The sequence below is a fragment of the Eublepharis macularius genome, chromosome 1 (assembly GCF_028583425.1).
Source record: "Eublepharis macularius isolate TG4126 chromosome 1, MPM_Emac_v1.0, whole genome shotgun sequence".
Classification (NCBI taxonomy): Eukaryota; Metazoa; Chordata; class Lepidosauria; order Squamata; family Eublepharidae; genus Eublepharis; species Eublepharis macularius.
This window is the reverse complement of record NC_072790.1, coordinates 228,243,251-228,266,615: the sequence shown is the minus strand read 5'-3', so window position 1 is coordinate 228,266,615 and position 23,365 is coordinate 228,243,251.

Below are 23,365 nucleotides of genomic sequence, written 5' to 3'. Positions count from 1 at the left end.
GATACTTGGAGTGAAGCTAACATATCATTGATCCCTAAAGAAGGACAGGACTTGACTAACGTCAAAAATTACAGACCTATTTCCTTACTTAACAATGACTATAAGATCTTTGCGAAGATCTTAGCGGAAAGAGTAAAGGGATGGCTATCCGAAGTTATTGGGGAAGAACAAGCTGGTTTTTTACCAAATAGACAAATTAGAGACAATTTAAGGACAGTTATAAATGCTATTGAATATTATGATAGGCGTTGTGATAAGGAGGTTGGGTTCTTCTTTGTCGATGCTGAAAAAGCTTTTGACAATTTGAACTGGGATTTTATGTTCGCCACTATGGAACAGCTACAGTTGGGAGAAAGATTTATCAGAGCAGTAAAAGAAATCTACAGAGACCAGAGTGCAGCAATTGTGGTGAATGACGAGGTGACTAAGAAATTGACTATAGGCAAAGGTACAAGACAAGGTTGCCCATTGTCTCCACTGTTGTTTATAATGGTTTTGGAAATTTTGATGATACAGATCCGAGAAGATAATGCAATCCGTGGAATAAAGATAAAAGACTTTTCCTATAAGGTCAGAGCATTTGCAGACGATATAATGTTAATTGTGGAAGATCCAATTGAAAACATGCCAAGGGTGGACTTCCAGTTTGAGATTCATGGAGGTCTGAAGCAGCTCCACTTGCGGAGCTGACCGGACTGCCGTTTTTAAGCGGCCGGCGGGGGAAATATAGCCCGCGGCCGACTGCTCTCAGGCGGAGAGCAGGCAAAGAACGCTCAAGACCCTAGGGTGTGTTTGATCTCGGACGAGGGGGGGCTCTGCGCAACGGGTCCCCTCCCGATCCTTGAGGTCCCACCCTGCGACAGGTCGGCTACGATCTCTGCGGCAGTTCTGGGGCCAACCTGCTTGGCATAAGACCTACATACCCAAGCTTCGATTGGGGGAAGAAGTGGAGAGGAGAAATTAAATCGAAACAGCGATTACAACCCAAGAAAAGTGAAGGTGAAGGTAAAGATCACTATCTTCTGATACGGGACAGATTGTTAAAAGTAAAGAAGAGTAAAAGTAGATTTTCAAACTGCAACAGGCTAATAACAAGGAGGGGAAGACTCGGCAAGAGTTGTATGAGAAAAGAGACTAAGTTTAAAGAAGTTATTAAAGAAATTGGACTATTGTTTTGAATACTTGCGGTTATGGAGCTGTGAGAAAAAGATACCATCGCGAGACCTACTGTGGGAAGTCGGAAGACAGTAAGTGCGTAATAACAATAGAGTTGCTGGAGAGAAGCGGCCCTTGCTGGAGGGCAGGAAGAAGGGAATCGCCATCTTTGAAAGGGGAAGGGTCGCGGCTTCATAGAGGAACCATAGAGAAAAGACGCCCGACATTTTGGACTCTTTAAAAATTAGTTTTTGCAAGAAGACCGGGATATTTGAATTAAAAAAGACATTAAATCTTACGCCACGGAGTTAAGGAAGAGAGCGGACTCGTGGGAGCGAGCTAAAGCAAGCCCCACGATGTCGAAAAAAGAGTGGCAATTGGCAATAGAAAACCTGGATAAAAAACTTTTAGAAGTGATTAAAGAACTTAAGGACACAAAATTGGAGCTGATTAAAGAGGTTAAACAGACAGTAAAAGCGGAGCTGTTAGAAGTGAAGAAAGGTATGGAAACAATACAAAATGAATTACAAGGAACGCAGCAGAGAGTTAAAGCAGTAGAAGGCGCGATGGAGAACTTAGCAGACACGCAACAAACAGAGATGAGACTGATGAGGGGAAGAATGGCGGTTGCGGAAAGCAAACACATAGAGAAGCAGCTGAGGTTTCGCGGCTTGCCGGAAGTGGAAGGAAAGACAGTGCAAGAACAGATGACTGAGGTGTTAGCTGAATACCTGGGGAAGAAGGAGGAGGAGGTTGTGACTATCCTAGATGTGGTATATCGTGTAAACTCGAGAATTGCAACCCAGAGGAAATTACCAAGAGACGTGATTGTGCAGTTTACGACTCGAAATATGAAAGAGAAGATTGTGACTAAACAGTTTCAAGATCCATTAGAGATTGATGGCAAGACGATTATTATAATGAAGGAACTACCCAGATCAGTGCTACTAGATCGGAAAAAATATAAAGTGCTAATTCAGATTTTGAAGGACATGAAAATCAGGTACAGATGGGAATTACCAGGTGTGTCCTTCGAATTTGGAGGGGCCAAAAAGCGGATCAGATCTGAGCGGGAGATGGAGAGATTTTTAAGGGACTATGAAAAGGACTTACCAGCAATAAGACCATGAATATGGAGTGTAAAGTTCTATCCTGGAATGTAAATGGACTAAATTCACCGAACAAGAGAAAAAGTATTTTCCACTGGCTATTAAAACAAAAATGTGATATTGTGTGTTTACAAGAGACCCACATTCGAAAGCAGGATGTAAAATATCTAAAATTGGAAAAATTGGGCAATGAATTTGCAGCGGCCTCTAATAAGAAAAAAAGAGGAGTGGTGTTGTATATAAAAGAGGAGCTACAGCCAAAATTTGTAATGAAAGATGTGGAAGCTAGATTTATAGCAGTGGAATGTACGTGGAATTTAAAGAGAGTATTGGTAGTTGGACTTTACGCACCTAACGGGGCAAAAGAAAGCTTCTTTGAGGATTTGAGGAAGCAATTAGATGACCTTTCATACGACCAGATAATTCTTTCTGGAGACTTCAATGGAGTGACAAACTTGGAATTAGATAAAAAGACATCAACGGCACAAAAGAAAAGAGGACTATTACCAAAGCTCTTTTTTGAGCTGATACAACAGGAGACTTTAGAAGATGTATGGAGAAGAGAAAATCCTAAAAGCAGACAATTTACTTTTTACTCTGCAAGGCATTCTACACTATCGAGAATTGATATGATCTGGGCCTCAAAAGACAGCGTTATGGACTAAGGAGGTAGAAATAATGCCGATGGTAGGCTCAGATCACAATCCAATCATGTGGAAATTAGGGAGAAGGAGAAAAAGGAAAGCATGGAGAATAAATGAGGACTTGCTACAGGAAGGAGAGAATATGGAGATGCTGAGAAGAGAGACAAAGTTCTTCATACAATACAACGTGAATAAAGAAGTACCAACTAATAAAGTTTGGGATACTTACAAGGCGGTAATAAGGGGCATACTAATGGATTTAAATGGTAGAGCCAGGAAAAAGAAAGAAGAGAAGAGACAAGAGATCGAGGAGAAAATAAAAGCCAAAGAAATACAGTTAAAAAAGAGACCAGGGAAAAAGAAACTATATCAGGACATTAAAATACTTCAAGAACAGCTGACAGCAATGAATAACAAAGAATTGGAGTGGAACCTTAAAAGACTGAATCAGAAAATGTTTGAAGGTGCAAATAAACCTGGGAAGTATTTGGCATGGCAATTGAAAAAGAGAAGGGAAAGGAAAATAATAAATAAAATTTGTGAAGATAATAAAACATATCTGGAACAGACTACCATTAGTAGAGTCTTTTACAAATTTTATGCTAAGTTGTATAACAAGAAAGAGGTGAACAAAGAATCAATAGCGACATATTTGGAGAAAGTGAAACTCCCAGTAATTTCGGAAGCTTGGAGAAATAGACTGAACAATGAAGTAACGGATGAGGAATTAAGCAAGGCAATACAATCTGCAAATCTGGGAAAGGCGCCAGGGCCAGACGGACTTACAGCTAAATTTTATAAGGTAATGGCCAACGAACTGGCACCATTCCTAAAAGAGGTGATCAATGGAGTCTTAAAGGATCAACGGATTCCAGATACCTGGAATGAAGCGAATATATCATTGATCCCCAAAGAGGGCCAAGACTTGACTAATGTGAAAAACTACAGACCTATATCGTTACTTAACAATGACTACAAAATTTTTGCGAAGATACTGGCGGAGAGACTGAAGGGGTGGCTTTCGGAAGTTATTGAGGAGGAACAAGCAGGCTTTTTGCCAGACAGACAAATTAGAGACAATTTAAGGACAGTGATCAATGCTATTGAATATTATGATAAGTGTTGTGATAAAGAGGTTGGTTTCTTCTTTGTTGATGCTGAAAAAGCGTTTGACAATTTAAACTGGGACTTTATGTTTGCCACCATGGAAAAGCTACAAATGGGAGAAAGATTCATTAGAGCAATTAAGGAAATCTATAGAGACCAGAATGCAGCAATTGTGGTGAATGATGAGGTTACTAAGAAATTGACTATAAGCAAAGGAACAAGACAAGGTTGCCCGTTGTCTCCGCTGTTGTTCATTTTGGTATTGGAGATCCTGATGATACAAATACGACAAGATGAAGAAATTCGTGGAATAAAAATAAAGGACTATTCTTATAAGGTCAGAGCATTTGCGGACAATATAATGTTAATTGTAGAGGACCCAATGGAGAACATGCCAAAAGTGATAGACAAGATCAAGGAGTTTGGAGATTTGGCAGGTTTTTTTATTAACAAAAAGAAGTCAAAGATATTATGCAAAAACATGACTAAGCAAAAACAACAATTGCTAATGGAAATAACGGATTGTGAAGTAACAAGTAAGGTGAAATACTTGGGAATTGAACTGACTGCAAAGAATATAGATTTATTTAAAAATAACTATGAAAAATTATGGACTCAGATAGAGCGAGATCTGATTAAATGGAATAGACTGAAATTGTCATGGTTGGGAAGGATTGCAGCAGTTAAGATGAATGTGTTACCAAGAGTAATGTTTTTGCTACAGACAATACCAATCATCAGGGACTCCAAGCAGTTTGAAAAATGGCAGAGGAAAATATCAGACTTTGTTTGGGCAGGCAAGAAGCCTCGAGTGAAAATGAAAGTCCTACAAGATGCAAAAGAAAGAGGCGGAATGCAACTGCCCAATCTAAGACTTTATCATGATGCAATCTGCCTAGTGTGGCTGAAAGACTGGATGATGTTGAAAAATAAGAAATTACTGGCCCTAGAGGGATATAAAAATTTTTTTGGATGGCACGCATACCTATGGCATGACAAAGTAAAGGCGAACTCGATGTTCCTGCATCATTATATACGGAGAAGTTTATATGCAATTTGGAAGAAATACAGAGTCTATTTACAAGAAGGAATCCCTTTGTGGGTAGTTCCATATGAGGTGATAGATCCGAGAGCTGTCGATACTGAGCAACAATGTTTAACTTACAAGGAGATAACCCGAATAGAATCATCTAAATTGAAAATAAAGACTCAGGAGGAGCTATCACCTAACTACGACTGGTTTCAGTATAGACAGATCAGAGATCTATACAATTCGGACTCTGTAAAGGGAGGTATACGAACAGAGAATTCGGAACTAGAGCAGATGCTTTTAAAAGGTGACAAGAAGGGAATATCTAAGGTATACCAAGTACTGTTGAAATGGTATACTGAGGATGAAACAGTTAAAGTACAAATGGTGAAGTGGGCCATAAATTTCAACAAAGAAATAACAATGGAGGCATGGGAATACTTGTGGAAGACTACAATGAAGATTACGACGTGTACTAGTATCAAAGAGAACATTTATAAAATGATTTACCGTTGGTACATGACACCAAAGAAGATTGCGCTAGGGAATTTGAACACTTCTAATAAGTGCTGGAAATGCAAAAAACATGAGGGTTCCCTCTATCATATGTGGTGGACGTGTGAGGTAGCCAGGCAGTACTGGGGGGAAATAATAAGAGCAATAAGCGAGATTTTACAATTTCAAATTAATAAGAGCCCAGAACTCCTGCTACTAAACTTGGGAATGGAGGGAATTCCAGCCCATCACAGGACGTTGTTATTTTATATGACAGCAGCAGCTAGACTTTTGTATGCGCAAAAATGGAAAGTACAAGAAGTGCTAACTATTGAAGACTGGATCTACAAATTGCTGTATATGGCAGAAATGGACAAAATGACAAGAAAACTGAGAAACCTTGACCCAGGACAGTTTAACACAGACCGGGAGAAGCTGAAACAATATCTGGTGAAGAAATGGGAGGTGGGAGGTGAACTGTGGCAGTTTGAGAACTATTGAAATATAATAAAATGCTGGGGGGGTGACTTTACCGGGGGGGAGAATAGGTAAACATGAATTTCTAAGCAGCTAGGTTACTAGATTGACATATACAGAACAATAAATAGAATATTGATAGAAAATATCTAACTATAAGGGTTAATTATAAGGATTAAGGACTAACTAATAACATTTTCTTTCTGGTAAGATTTGTATAATGTACCAAACTGAATATGTTAACTGAAGATATATATGAGTCAAATTGATTGATATCATATGATGACAGATATATAGATTTACGAAGGGAAACAGAAATATTAATGAAACCAAATATAACTAAAATATAATTAATATAATTAAAATAGAAAGAAGAAGATAGAATGAGTAATATACACAGAGTATAAGTCAAAATGGCTGATCTACATGAATGTATGGTTCATATGGTTTATGATATATGGAAATAAGTGAAATGGGAATGATGAAAAATGGGATAAATTGTTTATCTAATAAGGAAAAAGGGACGCATAGTTAGGGTACAGAGTATCAAAAATAGTTAAAGAAGTATTGCTTGGAATAAAGGGAGAATATACATTTGTTAGATAGAGGAGATTAAAAGGAGTAAGGGAAAAGGGACAAAGGGTTGGAAAACTGTTGGAAGTCAACAAAAAGGGGGGGAAAGGGAGGGGGTTAGAAACTAGGAATGGGGAGAATTGACTGTAATGTGAAATAAAACTGATCCTAACCCAATAAAAAATTTTCAAAAAAAAAAGAAAAGAAAACATGCCAAGGGTAATAGAAAAAATCACAGAATTTGGAGATTTGGCAGGTTTTTTTGTAAATAAAAAGAAGTCAAAGATACTGTGTAAAAATATGATTAAACAAAAACAACAGCAACTTATGGAAATAACAGACTGTGAAGTAACAAATAAGGTGAAATACTTGGGAATTGAACTGACTGCAAAGAATATAGATCTATTCAAGAATAACTATGAGAAATTGTGGACTCAAATAGAGCGAGACTTGATTAAATGGAATAGATTGAATTTGTCATGGTTGGGAAGAATTGCAGCAGTCAAGATGAATGTGCTGCCAAGAGTGATGTTTTTGTTACAGACAATACCAGTTATTCGGGATTCCAAGCAGTTTGAGAAATGGCAGAGAAAGATATTGGACTTTGTTTGGGCAGGCAAAAGCCTCGAGTGAAAATGAAAGTGTTACAGGATGCGAAAGAGAGAGGCGGAATGCAACTGCCCAACCTAAGACTTTACTATGAGGCAATCTGCTTGGTTTGGCTGAAGGACTGGATGATGCTTAAAAATCGCAAATTATCCCTTAGAGGGATATAAAAAAATATTTGGATGGCATGCATATTTATGGTATGATAAAGTAAAAGCGGACTCTTACACCATTACATTCGGAGAAGCCTCTTCACAATATGGAAAAAGTACAGAGATTACCTACAAGAAGGAATTCCCTCCTGGGTGGTTCCTTATGAAGTGATAGATCCGAGAACGGTTGATAATGAACAACAGTGTTTAACGTATAAGGAGATAACACAAATAGAATTTTCTAAATTAAGAATAAAGACGCAAGAAGAGTTGTCTCCAAACTATGACTGGTTTCAATATAGACAGCTCAGAGACCTTTATAAATCGGATTGTGCCAAGGGAGGGATAAGAATGGAGAACTCGGACTTGGAGGAAGTAATTTTACAAGAAGACAAAAAGGAAATTTCAAAGGTCTATAAAGTGTTGTTAAAATGGTATACTGAAGAAGAGGTAGTCAAGGTGCAAATGGTGAAGTGGGCTATAAATTTTAATAAAGAAATAACAATGGAGGCGTGGGAATACTTGTGGAAAAATACTTTGAAGATTACGACATGCACTAACATTAAAGAGAATGTCTATAAAATGATCTATCGTTGGTACCTGACACCAAAGAAAATTGCGCTAGGGAATGTGAACACGTCTAATAAATGCTGGAAATGTAAAAAGCATGAAGGATCTTTGTATCATATGTGGTGGACTTGTGAGGTAGTCAGGCAGTACTGGGGGGAAATAATAAGAGTAATAAGTGAGATTTTACAGTTTCAAGTTAATAAGAACCCAGAACTCCTGCTACTGAACTTGGGAATGGAAGATATTCCAGCACAACATAGGACATTGCTTTTTTACATGACAGCAGCGGCTAGACTTTTGTATGCGCAAAAGTGGAAAGTACAAGAAGTGCCAACTATCGAGGACTGGATTTACAAATTGCTGTACATGGCGGAGATGGATAAACTGACAAGAAAACTAACAGCGCAATCCTATGGCCGGCCCCAACGCCGACGCGGCTGCACTGGTGGTGTGGTGGCGCCGCCGGGCCGGATCCTGTGCCAGCAAAGTGTGGCCGCAGCGGCGCCCGCAGCGGCGCAGAGATGCAATTTTGGAGAACCAGAAAGTGTTGTGGGCGGGTCTGATCCACGGCCGCCGCCAGGCGCAGCCAAAGGGCGCTGTTCCTGACAAGCGTCAGGGGGAGGGGCCAGGAAAGGCGCAGCCTATGGGCAGCACGCGATCCCGGCCAGGCCCCAGAGCAGCAGGCAAACCGCGCCCATGCTGGCAGACTGCCTCGGCTCGTGTGTCGGGCGGGGCTCGCAGTCGGGAAGGAGAGGGGTGGGCGTAGTCTGAGAAGCCTTTCCCCCGTTTGCCCAATGTAGCACCAAGTCCCTGGCGGCCGCGTCCAGAGAGGTTGGCATGGGACTGGCAGGCGCCCTGCCATGAGGAATCCAGGGCAGCAGCCAGTCTCTGGCAGCAGGGGACAGCCCCCCAGTGGCGCCGAAGGGGAGGGCTGGCCTGAGGCCGCCACCAAGAGGCAGACACAGCGGGCCTGCCCCCTCGTCCCCATCCCAAGGCAAAGAACACAGACACCCATTGCACAGAAATCAGCCTTTATTATTATATCATCCCACCTCCCCCAGCAGACGTGAGGAAGGGGAGGCGTGTAGGAGAGCCGTCTGTGCAGCAAAACACCCCACCCCACCCCCAAGGCGGCAGCGGCGGTCACCGGCGAGGCCGGCGGCCGGACCCCCTTGGCCGTCCACGGGCCCGGCCTCTCGCACGCAACTGGGCCCGAGGGAGGGGTGCCTCTGGGGCGGGTGGAGCTGCTGCAGCGGGTGGGGCCGGAGGGTCGAGGATGGCGACGAGCCGCCCGAGCAGGGCTTCGGCACGGACTTGAGAGGCACGGACCCCTTCCCCCACTTCCAGTACCGCAGCCATGAACTCCCGGCCGCGGTTGTTCGCCTCCTCCCATGCAGCGTGCACCTCTAGCCGCTCCCTCTCGATCGCCGCCCACATTGCGGCTAGTGTCGGGGGAAGCCGCTGGGCAGGGCGGGGGCCGCGAGCCCGTGCGCCTGGAAGGATCCCCTCCATGGGCCCCTCCCCCTCAGAGGCGGAGCCAGGTCCTTCCCGCACACGGCCCATGGCACCCGGGGGCGGGGGGGCTGGAGGGGATGGTGCTGCAGGCTGGGACAGCTCCTCGAGCGGCTCTGTCGATGAGGTGTCCTGAACCGGCGGAGTCCCAGGGCCACCTTCACCCTCCACCGACACAGGGAAGCCGAGCGACTGCAGGAGAGCCGCTCCGGCAGCAGAGGTCCTCCGGGAGGGTGGCAACTCGCGCAGCTGGGCAATCACCTCCCCGCCTATCTCCAGGCGCATGGTCCCTGCTGGAGCGAGACATGGGTGGGAAGAGGCCCCAGGGAGGGAAGAGCAGCGGCCCAACATGGGCTGCCACAGGCCACCGAGCCGGGCCAAGCACACCCATTCCAACTGCGGCCGCAGCCCCTCGTCTTGAGACCGGTCGGCGCCATGAGTGGCCTTGGATGTGTGGCCGAGGCCGGCGGCCGAGCCGGTCCCTGGCCCCACCAGCAGCAGGGCCACAGATACATACCGTGCTCCGGATCCATGCCCCCCGACGGGCCCGGTTGAGGCTCCTCGTCGCTGGCAGCAGGGGCTTGCTGTGGCGGTGGAAGGGCTGCCTGTTCCTGGGCCCCGCTCTCTGCCAGGGGGGGCACAGACTCCGCTGCCTCTGCCTCCGCCTGGCTTGGGTCTGGACCCTCAGGGGCCGTGCCTACTCACGGGAGAGGCCCTGTCACACATGTGCCACGATCCATACGTCCCCCCCCTCGCCTCCCTGAATCCACAAATACTAACCGGGCAGGACCTCAACGCCCAGGCCGCCCACCACCGCCTCCGGGATGACCGCTCGCATGACCGCCTCTGGGCCTGGGAGCCCCTCGTCAAGGGCCCGCTCATAAGGAACCCCCTGAGACATGAGGAGGCGCACTCGTTTGCGCGCGGGCCCGAAAGAATCATTCCAGCGCTTCATTGCCGAGTGAGCAGTGCGGGGCGCGTTGCCCACAGCCGAGACCCTGTCAGCTGCCATCTGCCAGAATGCCCGTCGTCGAGACCGGGACGAGGCGCCCCTGTGCGTGCTCAGGGCGACCTCCGCATTCTCCACCACGAGCCCAAAAAGCAGCACTCTCTCGGCCTCTGTCCAGTTTGCCTGGCGCTGGCTTCCGCCGCCACTAGTGCTCTCAGCAGACATGGGGGTAGTGCCCGCTGGAATGTCCGGTCCCCGAGATAAGTGGTGGGAACCAGCCACCTAGTCATGTGCTCACCCATCCCCTCGGCAAGATGGAGGAGGGCACAGGGGGTGCAGGACCGGGAAGGGTGGCTGGGACGGCCCATGCAGCGGACAGAGGACCTGTTCCTGAGCACCACTTGCAACGGGCCGCTGAGACCGGTAGGCCTGCTGCTGTGCGTGGGGGGGGGGTTTCAGGGTGCTGAAACTCAACCTGCGTTCCTTCTAGGCAGGACCTTGATCATCCCCGCCTGGTGCCCGCCACTGCCGCCGCGGCTCCCAGCCATCCGGACCAGCCACCTCCTGCCAGCCGTGTTTGTCCGAGCGGCCCTCAGGCGGCGCCGCCTCAGACGCCGCCGCCGGTTCCAGGCCAGGGTGCCATCCCTGCTCCTGGGCGACATGACTTGCCTGGACCGCTTCCGCCTGGACAGGGCAGCCATACAGGCTCTGTGCGAGGAGCTCGCGCCCGCCCTTCAGGGGCAAGCTGCGGCTCCCCGGGGCATCCCCGTCCTCCAGAGGGTCCTGCTGTCCCTCCGCTACCTTGCGACCGGCTCCTTCCAGGGAGTCATGGCTGAGGCCTTGGAGGTCTCCCAGTCATCCGCCAGCCGCTGCCTGCATGCCTTCCTGGACGCCCTAGTTGGTCGGATCCGCGAGCACATCCACTTTCCCACCTCGGAGGCAGAGTTGGCACCCATCCGGGCTGGCTTCTCCTCCTTTGCAGGCTTCCCCAATGTGATTGGAGCAGTCGACTGCACGCATGTGGCCATATGCGCTCCCAGAGAGGAGCCGCAGGTCTACAGGAATCGGCACCGGTTCTACAGTATCAACGTCCAGGCAGCCTGTGACCACCAGGGGATCTTCACGGACCTCGTTGCCAAGTTCCCGGGAAGCGTCCACGACGCACAGATCTTCACCACCTCCGGCCTGAACAGGCTCCTGTCATCATGGCCTGAGGGGAGAGGCTGGCTCCTAGGTCAGGAGTTGGTGGGGGAGCTGTGAGGGGACGGGGATGGGAAGGGAGATCCTAACTCCGCCTCCCCTTGCAGGTGACCGTGGCTATCCATTGCTGCCTTACCTCCTGACGCCATACCCTGCGGATGAGCCCGCCGACAGAGCCAACTACAACCAGGCCCACCGGCGCACGAGGATGGTGATCGAACGTGCTTTCGGTCAGCTAAAAATGCGCTTCAGATGCCTCCATCACACGGGCGGCCGCCTGGCCATGCAGCCGTTCACCGTCGCCAAGCTCGTGGCTGCCTGTGTCATGCTGCACAATATTGCCGTGCGCCAGCAGCTCCCCTTGCCAGCCACAGAGGGCCCAGGCGAGGACCCCTGGCTGCCGCCCGCCGGTCGCCTTTCTCCTGACGCCCCTGCAGAGCCCCAGGAGCATGACCGAGCTGTGCGAGACAGGGTCGCGGAGCACCTGTGGCATGCTGCGCGCTGAGGGCCATGCCTGGCCATGGGGGCCTCGGCCGGCCAAACACTCGCCCTTTACGCCCCTATGGTGTCCCAGGCGGCCCCTCCGAGTCCCCGCTCCCTCAACCCCTGCATGTAGAGAGCATGGGAAAGCCGCCCCGGCCAGCAGCCACCGCCCCCCATGGACGGGCTGCACGGGAAAAGCGGTTAATGAACTTGGCTTTATTCCCAATCGATTCCAGGGCCGCATCAGGCGCCCAGAGAGCAGCTTGCCAACCCAGAACCCCGGCCTCAGCAGCCAGGAGGGTGAGGGCTAGGTAGCGCGTCGGAGCAGGGGGAGGCCAGCGGCCCCGCCACGGCATCCCCGTTACAGAGCAGGGGCCCGGCTGGGGTCCAAGATGCCTGTGCCTGGGATGGCATATCGGCAGCTGCCCGGCCGTCTGCGGGGACGGGCTCCAGCTTCGGCCGCTTCCTGCCAAGCCCCTCCACTGGGTCACCCTCTGGGTCTTCAGCGGGTGGCGGGTAGCGGGGTGGAGACCAGGCGGTGAAGCCCCTCCCAAGTTCCTCCTCATCTGGCGAGGGGCTCCGGGCGGGCGCCGCTGTGGGGGCAAGAGGTGGGGGATGGGAGCGTCAGGGCCCCTGTGGGCTCTGGGGTTGTTGTCGCGGCCGCAGGCCGCCCCACCCCACATGCCCGTGCCCCTCCTGTTGGCGAGACTCACATGGTGCCGCTGCCCGCGCCTGCTGGAATGCCCCGTGAACCCGGTCCATGGCAGCCATCCACCTGTCATTGATGGTCCCTGCAGAGGGGGGAGAGAGGGAGGGGGGGCACCCGTTGGTGGCAGCCCGGCATCTGCTGCAAGCACCTGCAACCTGCGCCTCGACGGAAGTGGCTGGGACGCCTCCGGGCCCTTATGGCCTGCCCTCTGTGGCAGCGGAGGAGGCTCCCTGGATGGCGCCGAGGACCCTGACTTACTGCGCGCAGGGCCCGCAGCCACCTCCTCTTCCAGGAGGTCATGCTCCACCTCGCACAGCGCCGTGTCTAGTCACGCTCGTATGAGGTGGGCCTCCTCCGCACGGCCAGGGAAGAGCTCCTCCAGGTAAACTGGCCGCGCAGTCATCGCACCCTCATCTGCCAGGAGGTCATTCCCGGCAGCCTTGGCAATGAGCTGGGCCCCGAGCCTGGCCGCCCACTGCTCCCACCACCCGTCGCCCTCCATGCAGCCGGGACCGCTGTGGGTATAGTGTTTCTGTGCTGCCCACCGAACTACACCGCCCGCCGGCATGACCTTGGAGGGTCTGAGATGTAACAATTCCCTATCTTCTGTCTGGCAGCTGCATAGTTCATGGATAGGTTCAGCACAGGCCCCCCCCCGTCTCAGACCTGTGGGTTGGAGGGGAGGGGGCCGTGGTGGTTGGCTTCCTATGGCCCCAGGGCCCTCTTCCCTTGCGGGGATGCTGTGCTGCTCAAGTGCATCCTTGCGGGACGTGAACCCTTGGGCCTGGCTGTACGTTGCGCCGTGGGACTGGGAATAAAGCTCATCTACACATGGACCCGTGTCTGCCTGCGATACTTTGGTGAACTGCCAGCCATATCCTGCCCTGGCACCATGAGCGCATGACCAGGCCCGCGGTGACAGCGCATCCCTTCCAAGGGGGGGGGGCTTAGGATGCACAAGGACTGGCCAGGGGCCGCTCTGGCATGTCTTCCATATTGCCCTAACGCACCTGCCCTGCCTGGCATGCCGCCCTGAGCTGGGGCAGTCATGCAACCTGCCATCGGGGGGCCCTCCCGGGCCTGGGGTGGCCACCCAGCCTGCATGGCCCGGCTGGGGAAGGGGCACGCTGTGGCAGCCAGCCGGGAGGCCTCGGGCTCCCGCATTTTAGCCACTTTGCGCAGCTGATGCGCTCTTCCACTGCCCCTGTGGGCGGGGCCAGCGGCCTTCCCTGCAGGATTGGCGGGGCTGGCAGCCTCGGAGTGGTTCCCCCTCCCGGCAGGGCAACGCGAGTGGCCACAATTGCTGAACGCAGGAGACGGCGCCGAGCCAGGGCGGAGCCACGCGCAGCCTCGGACACACCCCACCCCTCCCAACAACCATGGCCTGTTGGCGTGGGAGGCTGGCAACTGCTCCACGGGATTGGATGCGAGGCAGGACGCCCTGGGGTGGAATGACCAATGGGGCTGCTGCAGACGCCCGAGGGGCTGGACCCACTCTGGGAGGCGGCCGCTCATGGGACTGTGTTGCTGGGGCTGCGGCTGCGATGGGGGCGACCCTCCCCAGGCGCGCGAGACCTCCTGCCCGGGATATGGCATCCGCCTGCCACCACCCTGGATTCTCCATTGGTGGGGGCTAGGATTCCAGCGAGCGGACCGTTTCCCCTGCCATCTCCCGCTCCCTTGCAGCGGCAGCTCGCACCACCCTCTCCCTTGCTTATCGGGGGCCAGCTATTCTCCCCACCGGGGATTGATCCCCCTCCCCGCTCACATGCCCCGCCCCAACCCTCTACCTGGCCATAGATGCAGGGGGGTTAGCCGTGTTAGCCTGTGGTAGCGAATTCAAAAAGGGTCCCATAGCACCTTTAAAACTATCCAATTTTATTGTGGCATAGGCTTCTGAGAATCAAGTTCTCTTCGGCAGATGGGTGGTACAGACACTGGTCAAATACAGAGGAGGAGGGGGGGAGGAGGAGGGAGGGAGGGGGCGGGGAGGCAAGACGGGGTGTGTCGGATACATTTGTGGCAATGTGCAGGTGGGGAGATGTGACGGGAGTGTTGGGGGAGGGGCGGAGGACGAAGTCAGACTCGCAGACACAGAAAACAGTTGTTGTACATCTCGTTTTATTGCACTGGAAAGAGCGGGCTTGCGTTTAGGCTGGCGAGGGAGCCGGAGCATTCCACACAGCCCTCCTTCCCGCTCGGAGGGGCGGGGCTGGGATGCAGGCCGCGGCGCGACGGTGCTTCCTGGGCTGCAGCCAACCGTCCGTCAGAGATGTTTGGGGAGGGTGGGGCGCGGGGGAGCAGCCATGCCCTGGACGTGCCTGTGGGGGAAAAAGACACGTGTGGGCTTTGCCTCGTTCCACTGGCAAGGCAAGCCCCACACTCCGCCATCCGGGGGGGGGGGGTTGCACATGGTCGAGGGCAGCAGCTGATGCATGACGGTCTGGTGAGGATGCACTCGGCCTTGGCAAGCCTTTACCTTTAAGGGAGAGAATGAGCTGGTCACAACAAACACCTGGCCACATGTGGTTTTCGAGGCGCCTGCCTCTGAGGCAGCCAGGGGCGGGCATGGTTGCCCCCCACCCCTGCTGGGCCTCACCCAAAGCGGCAAGTGAGCGGGTGGGTTCAGGTGAATGGGCGGTTTGCACTAATCTGCGGAATGCCCCCCCACCTCCTCCTTACCTGTCAGCGCTCTGTCGGTCATCACCAGGTGGGAGCGCAAGAGTCAGGGCACCTGCAAGGAAACGGGAGAGCATGCGGTTAATTTGCAAAGTGTCATTCCCTTCTGCCACGGAAGGGTTAGTTTGTTTGTGCTTAGTTAGAAGCAACTAGCATGCATCAGTTAGCTGTGGAGTCATTCTTTCTATCACGGTAGAAAGAGAGTTAGGCAGTTAGGCACCTCTTCCCCTTTATGCGAAGTTCCCCCAGTTTTTCGCAAAGTCCCCTGAGTGCATTCTGCGCCTGCCAATGTGAATGCCCTCAGCCCGTTTCGGTTTTCAAAGGGGCAATGCCACTCAGCAGACGGGCAGAGCCTCCGGCCGAGTGCTCACTTACCTGGGGGTTTGGGCGGCGCTGGCCGGATGTTTTGTAGGGCGCGGTCGCAGGTGATTGGGTGCAGAGAGGGGGGCTCGTCCATGCCGGGCGCGCACGCTGATTGGTCCCCAGGATAGTTCTCATCCTATGCTCCTTCGGGCCATAGGGGCGGGGCGAGGCGCTCAGAGAGGGGGCTGATTTTTCGCCGTTCCATGGACGCCTATGGGCTACGCCTTCTTTTTCCGTGGCGTAGCTTTTTTGCGCCGCTGTGGGCGTTCCCGCTTCTGGAGGAGCTTAGGGAGCGGACTAACTCCGACCCCGCCTTGCTCCCCGCCCCCCCCTGCGTCGGCGTAGGGCTCTACGCCACTTCTGCGCCGCCGCCCGGGCGCCTGTGGCTTGCACCGGTGCTGGCCCGCCGGCGGGCCAGCGCCGCGTCCCAGCGCGGGCGGAAGGCCACTTACGCGGGCGTACGGGCTAGATGCGCCCTCGCAAGCCTTAGTTCGGTTCCTGTTCACTTTCCGTGCCCTTCTTAGGATTGGGCTGCCCGAGACCTTGATCCAGGACAGTTTAACACAGATTGGGAGAAGCTGAAACAATATTTGGTGAAAAAATGGGAGGTGGGAGGAGAACTGTGGCAGTTTGAAAATTATTGAAGAAAAACAAAAGAAGAGAGAAGTGACTATACCGGGGGGAGGAGAGTTAAAGAAGAATTACTAAGCAATTATTCTATTTGATTATTCTATACAGTATTGAGTAATAGTTATTATGTGATATATAAGAATAGAAATTAATTAATTAATTATGTTGCTGGCAGATAGGGGTGTAATTGAGAATTAACAGAATTAAAATTCATGAATACAAGAAGGGAGGGAATGAGAAGTAGCATATAGAATATAGGTTAAATTGATTGACTTATGCTGAAGGTATTTTTGGTTATAGCGATATTTAGAAATGTGCAGAACAGGGGTCAAATTGATTGATGTATGTTGAATGTATATTGTGTTTATAGTTATATTTAGAAATGTGTAGAATATGAGTCAAATTGATTGACTTTATGTTATAAAGATAAGAGATATAAGAGGAAGTAAAGAGTAACATATAGAGTATAAGTTAAATTGGTTGACTTATAAATGTATTCATCACTTATGAGTACTCAAGTTATGTATAGGGAGGGATAAATTGTTTGTCCCATATTGATGACATTAGAATGAATAAGTTAGAGTTCAGGATATTGAGAATATTACCAGTATTATTACTATTGAATAATATGCCAGAAATATATTAGTTAGTTGATAAGTGAAGGGAAACTGACTTAGCACTGTTATAATAGATTAGCTTAGAAGAGTGTGAAAGTATATGTTTAATTGACAAAATAAGTTGAAATGAGTAGGGGAAGAATAGACAAAGGGTTGGAAAACTGTTGGAAGTCAACAAACGGGGGGGGGGAAGGGAGGGGGTTAGAACTGGAATATTAGAGTATTTTGATTGTTATAAATGACAAAATATTTCTAATTCCAATAAAATCTAATACAGGGTGCTTAGAGACAGTCCACATTCGCGGACTTAGGTCCAGAACCAGAGACTGGATCAGCACCAGCCCATGTCCTCTTGTAGAGGACAGTCTCTGGAGTTCAGGTGTGTGTGATTTGGGGAGATCCAAAGATTGTTTGGGGTTTCAGAGGGCTTATATTTTCACCACTTGCTTATTCAAAGCCATGTCTAACACAGGGAGCTTGGAGGGAGGCCACATTCGAGGCCTTAGGTCCAGAACCAGAGACTGGATCAGCACCAGCACATGTCCTCTTGTAGGGGACAGTCTCTGGAGTTCAGGGGTGTGTGATTGGGGTGATCCAAAGATTATTTCGGGTTGCAGGGGGCTTATATTTTCCCCACTTCTTTATTCAAAGCCATGTCTAATACAGGGTGCTTGGAGGGAGGCCACATTCGAGGCCTTAGGGCCAGAACCAGAGACTGGATCAGCACCAGCACATGTCCTATTGTAGAGGACAGTCTCTGGAGTTCAGGGGTGTGTGATTTGGGGTGATCCAAAGATTATTTGGGGTTTCAGAGGGCTTATATTTTCACCACTTCCTTATTCAAAGCCATGTCTAACACAGGGAGCTTGGAGGGAGGCCACATTCGAGGACTTAGGTCCAGAACCAGAGACTGGATCAGCACCAGCACATGTCCTCTTGTAGGGGACAGTCTCTGGAGTTCAGGGGTGTGTGATTTGGGGTGATCCAAAGATTATTTGGGGTTTCAGAGGGCTTATATTTTCACCACTTCCTTATTCAAAGCCATGTCTAACACAGGGAGCTTGGAGGGAGGCCACATTCGAGGACTTAGGTCCAGAACCAGAGACTGGATCAGCACCAGCACATGTCCTCTTGTAGGAGACAGTCTCTGCAGTTCAGGGGTGCGTGATTTGGAGTGATCCAAAGATTGTTTTGGGTTTCAGAACGCTTATATTTTCACCACTTCCGTATTCAAAGCCATGTCTAATACAAGGTGCTTGGAGAGAGGCCACATTCGAGGACTTAGGTCCAGAACCAGAGACTGGATCAGCAACAGCACATGTCCTCTTGTAGGGGACAATCTCTCGAGTTCAGATATATGTGATTTGGGGTGATCCAAAGTATTTTTCTGCTGCAGCTGCCGGCCCTTTCTTCTTATTGTAATGTTCTGGGGGAATCCTATTTTGAAGCTGTTTAATCAAGATCTGGGTTTTGTAGGATGACCCAGTATAGGTCCCCTTAGAGTGCTGAGTCTTATGAATATGGAGGTGTATAATATGTGCCCCTGCAAACTTTATTTTGGAGTTATAGCTTTTCAGTTTTCCCACAATATTTTTCTTTGGCTTTGCGAATAAGGAATAAGGAATAAGGAACTGCGAATATTTTCAAGTAAGCTATATGCCACATAGGCATATAGGGTGCTTGGAGACAAGCCACATTCGAGGCCTTAGGTCCAGAACCAGAGACTGGATCAGCACCAGCACATGTCCTCTTGTAGGGGACAGTCTCTGGAGTTCAGGGGTGTGTGATTTGGGGTGATCCAAAGATTGTTTGGGGTTTCAGAGGACTTATATTTTCACCACTTCCTTATTCAAAGCCATGTCTACTACAGGGTGCTTGGAGATAGGCCACATTCGAGGACTTAGGTCCAGAACCAGAGACTGGATCAGCACCTGCACATTTCCTCTTGTAGGGGACAGTCTCTGGAGTTCAGGGGTGTGTGATTTGGGGTGATCCAAAGATTGTTTGGGGTTTCAGGGGACTTATATTTTCACCACTTCCTTATTCAAAGCCATGTCTAATACAGGGTGCTTAGAGACAGTCCACATTCAAGGACTTAGGTCCAGAACCAGAGACTGGATCAGCACCAGCACATGTCCTCTTGTAGGGGACAGTCTCTGGAGTTTAGGGGTGTGTGATTTGGGGAGATCCAAAGATTGTTTGGGGTTTCAGAGGGCTTATATTTTCACCACTTCCTTATTCAAAGCCATGTCTAATACAGGGTGCTTGGAGGGAGGCCACATTCGAGGACTTAGGTCCAGAACCAGAGACTGGATTAGCACCTGCACATGTCCTCTTGTAGGGGACAGTCTCTGGAGTTCAGGGGTGTGTGTTTTGGGGTGATCCAAAGATTATTTCGGGTTGCAGGGGGCTTATATTTTCCCCACTTCCTTATTCAAAGCCATGTCTAATACAGGGTGCTTGGAGGGAGGCCACATTCGAGGACTTAGGTCCAGAACCAGAGACTGGATCAGCACCAGCACATTTCCTCTTGTAGGGGACAGTCTCTGGAGTTCAGGGGTGTGTGATTTGGGGTGATCCAAAGATTGTTTGGGGTTTCAGAGGGCTTATATTTTCACCACTTCCTTATTCAAAGCCATGTCTAATACAGGGTGCTTGGAGACGAGCCACATTCGAGGCCTTAGGTCCAGAACCATTGACTGGATCAGCACCAGCACATGTCCTCTTGTAGGGGACAGTCTCTGGAGTTCAGGGGTGTGTGATTTGGGGTGCTCCAAAGATTGTTTTGGCTTTCAGAGGGCTTATAGTTCCCCACTTCCTTATTCACAGCAATGCCTAAAACAATTTTTTTCCAGGCAGGCCACATAGGAGGCCTTAGGTCCAGAACCAGAGACTGGATCAGCATCAGCACATGTCCTCTTGTAGGGGACAGTCTCTGGAGATTAGGGGTGTGTGATTTGGGGAGATCCAAAGATTGTTTGGGGTTTCAGAGGGCTTATATTTTCACCACTTCCTTATTCAAAGCCATGTCTAATACAGGGTGCTTGGAGGGAGGCCACATTCGAGGACTTAGGTCCAGAACCGGAGACTGGATTAGCACCTGCACATGTCCTCTTGTAGGGGACAGTCTCTGGAGTTCAGGGGTGTGTGTTTTGGGGTGATCCAAAGATTATTTCGGGTTGCAGGGGGCTTATATTTTCCCCACTTCCTTATTCAAAGCCATGTCTAATACAGGGTGCTTGGAGGGAGGCCACATTCGAGGACTTAGGTCCAGAACCAGAGACTGGATCAGCACCAGCACATTTCCTCTTGTAGGGGACAGTCTCTGGAGTTCAGGGGTGTGTGATTTGGGGTGATCCAAAGATTGTTTGGGGTTTCAGAGGGCTTATATTTTCACCACTTCCTTATTCAAAGCCATGTCTAATACAGGGTGCTTAGAGACAGTCCACATTCGAGGACTTAGGTCCAGAACCAGAGACTGGATTAGCACCTGCACATGTCCTCTTGTAGGGGACAGTCTCTGGAGTTCAGGGGTGTGTGTTTTGGGGTGATCCAAAGATTGTTTTGGCTTTCAGAGGGCTTATAGTTCCCCACTTCCTTATTCACAGCAATGCCTAAAACAATTTTTTTCCAGGCAGGCCACATAGGAGGCCTTAGGTCCAGAACCAGAGACTGGATCAGCATCAGCACATGTCCTCTTGTAGGGGACAGTCTCTGGAGTTCAGGGGTGTGTGATTTAGGGTGATCCAAAGATTATTTCGGGTTGCAGGGGGCTTATATTTTCCCCACTTCCTTATTCAAAGCCATGTCTAATACAGGGTGCTTGGAGGGAGGCCACAATCGAGGCCTTAGGTCCAGAACCAGAGACTGGATCAGCACCAGCACATGTCCTCTTGTAGGGGACAGTCTCTGGAGTTCAGGGGTGTGTGATTTGGGGTGATCCAAAGATTGTTTGGGGTTTCAGAGGGCTTATATTTTCACCACTTCCTTATTCAAAGCCATGTCTAAATCAGGGTGCTTGGAGACGAGCCACATTCGAGGCCTTAGGTCCAGAACCATTGACTGGATCAGCACCAGCACATGTCCTCTTGTAGGGGACAGTCTCTGGAGTTCAGGGGTGTGTGATTTGGGGTGCTCCAAAGATTGTTTGGGCTTTCAGAGGGCTTATAGTTCCCCACTTCCTTATTCACAGCAATGCCTAAAACAATTTTTTTCCAGGCAGGCCACATAGGAGGCCTTAGGTCCAGAACCAGAGACTGGATCAGCACCAGCACATGTCCTCTTGTAGGGGACAGTCTCTGGAGTTCAGGGGTGTGTGATTTGGGGTGATCCAAAGATTATTTCGGGTTGCAGGGGGCTTATATTTTCCCCACTTCCTTATTCAAAGCCATGTCTAATACAGGGTGCTTGGAGACAAGCCACATTCGAGGACTTAGGTCCAGAACCAGAGACTGGATCAGCAAAAGGACATGTCCTCTTGTAGGGGACAGTCTCTGGAGTTCAGGGGTGTGTGATTTGGGGTGATCCAAAGATTGTTTGGGGTTTCAGAGGGCTTATATTTTCACCACTTCCTTATTCAAAGCCATGTCTAATACAGGGTGCTTGGAGACGAGCCACATTCGAGGACTTAGGTCCAGAACCAGAGACTGGATCAGCACCAGCACATGTCCTCTTGTAGGGGACAGTCTCTGGAGTTCAGGGGTGTGTGATTTGGGGTGCTCCAAAGATTGATTGGGCTTTCAGAGGGCTTATAGTTCCCCACTTCCTTATTCACAGCAATGCCTAAAACAATTTTTTTCCAGGCAGGCCACATAGGAGGCCTTAGGTCCAGAACCAGAGACTGGATCAGCACCAGCACATGTCCTCTTGTAGGGGACAGTCTCTGGAGTTTAGGGGTGTGTGATTTGGGGTGATCCAAAGATTGTTTGGGGTTTCAGAGGGCTTATATTTTCATCACTTCCTTATTCAAAGCCATGTCTAATACAGGGTTCTTAGAGACAGTCCACATTCGAGGACTTAGGTCCAGAACCAGAGACTGGATCAGCACCAGCCTATGTCCTCTTGTAGGGGACAGTCTCTGGAGTTCAGGGGTGTGTGATTTGGGGTGATCCAAAGATTATTTCGGGTTGCAGGGGGCTTATATTTTCCCCACTTCCTTATTCAAAGCCATGTCTAATACAGGGTGCTTGGAGGGAGGCCACATTCGAGGACTTAGGTCCAGAACCAGAGACTGGATCAGCACCAGCACATGTCGTCTTGTAGAGGACAGTCTCTGGAGTTCAGGGGTGTGTGATTTGGGGTGATCCAAAGAGTATTTCGGGTTGCAGGGGGCTTATATTTTCACCACTTCCTTATTCAAAGCCATGTCTAATACAGGGTGGTTGGAGGGAGACCACATTCGAGGACTTAGGTCCAGAACCAGAGACTGGATCAGCACCAGCACATGTCCTCTTGTAGGGGACAGTCTCTGGAGTTCAGGGGTGTGTGATTTGGGGTGATCCAAAGATTGTTTTGGCTTTCAGAGGGCTTATAGTTCCCACCTTCCTTATTCACAGCAATGCCTAAAACAATTTTTTTCCAGGCAGTCCACATAGGAGGCCTTAGTCCAGAACCAGAGACTGGATCAGCACCAGCACACGTCCTCTTGTAGGGGACAATCTCTGGATTTCAGGGGTGTGTGATTTGGGGTGATCCAAAGAATATTTGGGGTTTCAGAGGGCTTATATTTTCACCACTTGCTTATTCAAAGCCATGTCTAATACAGGGTGCTTGGAGGGAGGCCACATTCGAGGCCTTAGGTCCAGAACCAGAGACTGGATCAGCAACAGCACATGTCCTCTTTTAGGGGACAATCTCTCGAGTTCAGATCTATGTGATTTGGGGTGATCCAAAGTATTTTTCTGCTGCAGCTGCTGGCCCTTTCTTCTTATTGTAATGTTCTGGGGGAATCCTATTTTGAAGCTGATTACTCAAGATCTGGGTTTTGTAGGATGACCCAGTATAGGTCCCCTTAGAGTGCTGAGTCTTATGAATATGGAGGTGTATAATATGTGCCCCTGCAAACATTATTTTGGAGTTATAGCTTTTCAGTTTTCCCACAATATTTTTCTTTGGATTTGCGAATAACGAATAAGGAATAAGGAACTGCGAATATTTTCAAGTAAGCTATATGCCACATAGGCATATAGGGTGCTTGGAGACAAGCCACATTCGAGGCCTTAGGTCCAGAACCAGAGACTGGATCAGCACCAGCACATGTCCTCTTGTAGGGGACAGTCTCTGGAGTTCAGGGGTGTGTGATTTGG